Genomic DNA, 6,160 nt, shown 5'->3' with positions numbered 1-6,160 from the left:
TGCAGTTTCCTGCCAAGGTATTTGGAGGGCATTCCTTAAGCCTGATGCTGCAGTTCCCCTGTATTGTCTAAATCCCATCAACCCTACATGAGTCCTCTGTGTTTTGCCTGCCTCTCCTTCCCAGCTTTGGTTGTTGGCAGGAGGCAGATGAAAAGTCGGGGTGAAGGGAGCGAACAAAAGGTAAGGCATTTGGAAGGATTTGTGGGAAGCTTTAAGCCTAAAGCCATACCAAGAGGAGGTGTTCAGAGATGATCTGTATGAGGACACACAGGACCATGTGTTCATTCTTTCGTTCATCAGATAGCTTTTCACACTCTACTCGGAGCTGGCCAGGATATATCTGATTCAAAAACAGGAACAGTGACAATAATGGCTGCTTATGCTTGCTGAACACTTGCCATGTGCTAAGGCACTGTCCTGAGCACTTGACGTGTATTAGCTCATGTATTTCTTCCACCACCACTAGAGGTAGGTTCTCTAACCCTCTCAGGTTAGGTCACTCAAGCACAGACAGGTTAAGTGACCTGCTCATGGTCTCACAGCTAGTAAGTGGTGGTGCTGGCATTCAGAGGCGTGTGGCACCAGGGCACGCTTGACCAGTACATGGGACTGCTTTCTGTGTCCAGGATCACAGTGTCACCTAGGAACCCAAAGGGAGGTATTCTCATGAGTCTAGCCAAGACAAAGTTCCTTTCTTGATGGGATGGGAGGTCGATTGAGTCCGGGAGAGACAAAAACCAGGCTTTTGGGAAGAAAAGAGTCCTCTCTGGCAAGGTGTTTCCCCACACTGTACTTGCACCATCCTGAGCTTCTCTGGGCCCTTCAGTACAGCATTTTGCAGATTTACCTGTGACTCGGTGGGGACTCTGGGAGTTGTGTGAATGTGTTAAGGGCAGTTCAATGAAGAGACCTACTGTCTGCTGTCGTACAGATTATATGTTATACATTTAAACATTTTTTGCTTATTCACTGAGATTCTTTCTAGAACTTTTCTTGCTATTCTAAGCATGGTTCCAGTAAATATCCTAAATAGCTAAAATATTTAACCTTTAAATGATTTCCTTAGGAAAATTGCAGAAGTGATACCTACGTCAGAATAGTGTGCACACATTGAAGGCTTTGAATATGCATTTCACATAACCTTCTAGAACAGTTGGAGACCTTCATGTACTCATCGATTTCCCTGAAGTTTGCCAAGTTTTATTCTTTTTAAACATCTTTGCCCTTTTGATAGCTGAAAAAGGATATTTGTTAATGGGCTGTCTTTGAATTTTGCCGAGATTGCACTTTAAAAAATTGCTTATTGTGTTTTTAGTTAAATTACTAGTTCAGGTATGGATATCAGAATCTTAACTCAGAACCTGTTCCCTCCCATTAAAGGTTTTCATATGATAAGAACAACAGGTTTTGATTTTTATTAAAACAATTTTTTAGGGTTTCATTTTTAATACAGGACTTGGAGAAGATGAGATGAAACGAAATATGAAGGACATACAGTAGGCTCTAGATATTTAGTGTTCTGTCCCTCTTTAAAGATAGTGAGTGTTTGGTCCTAGCACCATTACGTGTTGAGCATGGAATTTCCTAATGTGGGTTGGACATGGTTTTGTACTGAGTTGTCCATCCCGAGACATCCTAATTTTACTTCAGGCATTTATTACCAAGTTCTTTGTTTTTTGCTTAGACATGTCTTCAGTTGGTCTTCGAGGATGGTGTCTTTAACACTGGTTTTTTAGAAGAATTGACACTGATATGCTGTGCACTATGTTGTGCGTGCCCTTGTGATGCCGTGGATCCATTTCTTGTGGAACCTGAATACTCTGCACATTCCCTTTGCTACCCGTGTTCTCTGTGACGATCTGCTTTCTCTCATCTCTTAGAGCCCAGAGCTTGATGGCTGAAGAATGGAAGTCTCCCCTCCCACCCCACACCCGTCACCCCAGGGAATTCAACATTTTAGTTTTCTTTTTGATAAGCTTGTGCAGAGAGAAAGACCCTTTATCTTCCTAAAGGCATATTTGAGTCTGTGGGATGGCCAGGCCCACCCGGGGAGTTCTTGTCCCTGTGGCCTTGGCTGCAGTCACCTAGGCAGCTGTAGGCAGCTGTGTGCAGCCGGGGGCGTGTCTGGCGCCGGAACATCTGGCACCTCAGCTGGGGTGGCTGGAATCGGGGGGGGGGGGGGGTTGGCCAGACCTCTTAACAGGCTGGTTGGATTTTTTAAATGGTGTCTTGAGGGCTCCAAGAGCAGCCAGCCAGAGTTTTAGATCCTAACTACACCATCCTCCTGCCTCTCAAAGCCATTTTCGTGCCGGGAACAATCAGTGATGTCCTGGAAGTTGACAAAGAAGGTACCTCGGATACTAGTGCTAATGAAATAGTCTTGTATAAACATTTATTAACAAGTAACACTGGGAAACACTACATAGGATACCCCTCCTCTGGTAGTTTTTAAAGCATATTAGGTTACAAAAGACTCTGAAAAGTAGGTCCGTAAGAACACCTGTTTAACTTTGTTTAATCAGCTTTTGTGAAACTTACTTGGCCATGGTCCTTTTTTCTTATTAATACCTATTAAATTGCACACATGAGAAGAGGGAGGAAAAAGGAAGTGCATTAGAGGATGGTGAAGGGTAGTTTATATTTGCTTCCATTTTGATACGGAGAAGACAAGTTTGTTACCAATTTCTGTTTCTCGCCAGAGCCTCAAGCTCAAATTCAGTGTTTTATGCTTTACAACAAAAACATTTGAGAGGAGTTAGGGATTCTTTATTTGGTTCCAGAACCCCATGACAACTTGTATGTTGGTGAAGTGCTGCAATAATCAGTGAGAAGGTGTAATCATCATAAAAAAGGAACTTTTATGTATGACTAACATATTGGAGTCTTAGTATGTGTCAGGCAATATGCTAATGACATTCAGATGTATTTGCTCATTTAATCCTTATAGCCACCTTTGGAGGTCAATAGCATTGTTACCCACATTTTGCAGAGAGAGGTGAGGCTGCAAAAGGGACAGGGACTATATATGTAATCTCAGGATACAGTTAGGTCTCTAACCATGAGAGATGATGGTGAAATAGTTTTGGGATTTTAGTTCCCTTATAGATTTTCACTGCATTTGTGATTGACTCTCTGAATCGACTTGTGAATGGTCCCCCCCCCCCCTTTCCTGGGCTACAAATAATGCATTACTGTAAAATAGGTAACCAGAAAGAGGAATTAAAAAGGATTGAGCAAGTTCAAAAATGGATTTAACGGTCTTGACTCATCATGTTGCTTTTAGATGAGACTCTCGTGTCATAAAACTTTTAATCTAAGGGGATCAATCTGAGGTGGATTTGGGGGTCCTTTCACCCAGAGGGCGGGTTTCTGGAAGGCAGTGTACAGTGATGTGAAGTAGTGTTGGCGTGAATGTCCATACCTGGGAGGTCTTGCCTAGGGCTCTCTGCCACTGGCTAGGTCTGGGAGCGGGCTAAGGGCTTCATCTCTTCAAGTTGTTTTCCATCCCATAAAAGGAGGGGCACCTTCTTCATTCCATAGTTCCCTGATTTAGGCCTATATTGTTTCGCTTGATTCGGCTGCTTGGTTAGTGAAATATTTTAATGAATATACTGCATATCATCTTAAAAATCAAGTCCTATTTAAGATATAAAAAAAGCCCTTCTGAAGACCATTTAGTAATCCAGAGGCATTGAGAAATTAGTATCTCAGAGAAAGGATTAAAGTAACCAAAAAAAGGGTAAGATATTTTGGTTTGTGTCACAGAAATTGTGCATCTTTAGTAGCGGGAATAGGATGGCTAAAACAAATGAACAAAACCCTAATGGAAGTAAAATGAAAATTACACATGACAAGGTATTGATACAGCAGGTGTTTATTTCATCCTGATTACATATATACATACCTACATCTTCTATACATTTATAAGAAGACTGTATAACACATCATGCCTAGTAGTGGTAAGTATTATGTGAAACTTGTTAGACATGTGCATGGTGCATACATTTACGTGTACTAGGTCACAGTGTAAAATGTACTAATTGGGTCACGGTCATTGATGGAAGGAGTACACTCAATACAAATAAAGATGTGTACTTGAGCTGTACTTAGGTTGATCAGAATTTTGAAGTTTTACCTTTAGAGTTGTAAAAAACCCCCAAACAACAATAACAAAGCCATTTGAGAGTTTAGTTTAGCCTGATAGCGTCTTAGGACACAGCAAGTCGCTGTGCCATTTCCGTGTGGCTGGCGCCACCTGGTGGCCTTTGGGTTACAGTGCAGCATAGTACCTTTAATAGAAAACTCGTAGATCCAGTTTCTGATGTCCTGACTGAGCTGTACAAATGGCCATAGCTTGAAGTTAATGAGTTTCACTTCTTACCTTCATCTGGCCTTGGCCACACGCCTTTAACCCTAACCAATCACCTGTAAAGTACATGCCATCTCCCGAAGGATTATCATAGAGGAAAACCAGTTAGTGCTTCATCTCTTGAGACAGAGTCCCAAGTACTGTCTTTTTATAAAAGGACAGTACACTTGGAGGTGAAATGGCCTTCGGTGAAGTAGTAGGAAATGCGAACTCCTTGCCTGTGGGAAACCTTCCCTCATCCCTGTATTGTAGCTTCTCATGCTCCCCTTAGGGCCTCCACCATTGGTAGGTATTTTTTGGATTTATTGCACTTTGATGCTCTTTTTATATGCTTTCATTTGGGAGACTCTGGGCTCCTTGAGGGAAGGGATTGTTTCATATCTTTTTATCCACATTGCCAGCAAAGTACCTTGCACACATGTAGGTAATATTTCCTGTTTGAACAAGTGCATGGCTTAGGTGAATTTGGGTTTGGACTTGTCTTTTGATTTTGTTAATGAAGAATTTTTTTGTTCATATTTGAGAGAGAGAGTGTGTGAGCATGAGTAGGGGGAGGGGCACAGAGGGAGAGAGAGAATCCTAAGCAGGCTCTGTGCTGTTAGTGTTGAGCCTGTTGTGGGGCTGGATTTCCCCAGCTGTGAGATCATGACCTGAACTGAAATCAAGAGTTGGATGCTTAACCAACTTGAACCACCCAGGCGCCCCTTGATTTTTTTTAATTTAAAAAATTGTAAGCTTAAGCCTCAGGAAGGTGGATCTTTAGAAATATTTTTTTAGGGGCACCTGGGTGGCTCAGTCGGGTTAAGCGTCCAACTTTGGCTCAGGTGTTGATCTCATGGTTTGTGAGTTTGAGCCCCACATGGAACCTACTTCGGATTTTGTATCTCCCTCTCTCTCTGCCCTTCCCTGCTCACACTCTCTCAAAAGTACATTAACATTAAAATAATATATATGTTTAGGATTTTACGTAAGTGTATATAACATTATGCCAAAATTGCATTACCTAAATAATGGAACTGGTAACAGTTGCTTTGCTGTTGAAGACTAAATACATAGTAGTTATGATAAACATTTTCTTCCTTCTAAAAGCTAGGTACAAATTATAGAAGTGTGTATGTATGTGTGTATTTATAGATTTATGTATATATGTGTGTATGTATATTTGTATATCTCCTTTCACATGGAGACCTTTGTAGATCTATTTACCTGAAATACACATTTCATCACATTCATATAGTAGCAACTCTCTTCAAAGACCTTTCATTAACTTAGTGTTGTCAGAAAGTTCTTGTAAGAAATACAAGGATGCATTCCATGATACCAGATGGGGGTGGGGTGGGGTACAAAAATCTCATTAAATAATAAAACAGTGGTTAATGTATTTGAGAATAAAATATACAACCTGGAAGTCTACTGACAGATGGAAAACTTAGGATGTAGCATTAGATATGTCCTTGGACAGAGAAGAAATGATGGGAGTGGGGAATGATTGCATGAGATTCTGGGGACTAAGACTCCTGAAAGAGCAGTCTGCCACAATCATTGTAAAGTTCCGAACACTGCTAAGGCTTAGCTGGGGAATATTCGACACAAGATTACATATTTGAGGCAGAAGCGGGGAATTATAGATGTCATCTATGTATTAGTGGTCTGAAAAGACATTGCCCAGTGTATTTCACAGAAACTTGAAGCCACCTCTTGACCTATTATTTCGTATAAGCCCCTATGTGTTAGGGCACGTTCTCTTCTGCCGCACAGGCAGCTACTAAACTACACTGGTCTCCTTTCTTT

The sequence above is a fragment of the Felis catus genome, chromosome X (genome assembly GCF_018350175.1).
Source record: "Felis catus isolate Fca126 chromosome X, F.catus_Fca126_mat1.0, whole genome shotgun sequence".
Classification (NCBI taxonomy): Eukaryota; Metazoa; Chordata; class Mammalia; order Carnivora; family Felidae; genus Felis; species Felis catus.
Note: the sequence above shows the minus strand (reverse complement) of the source record.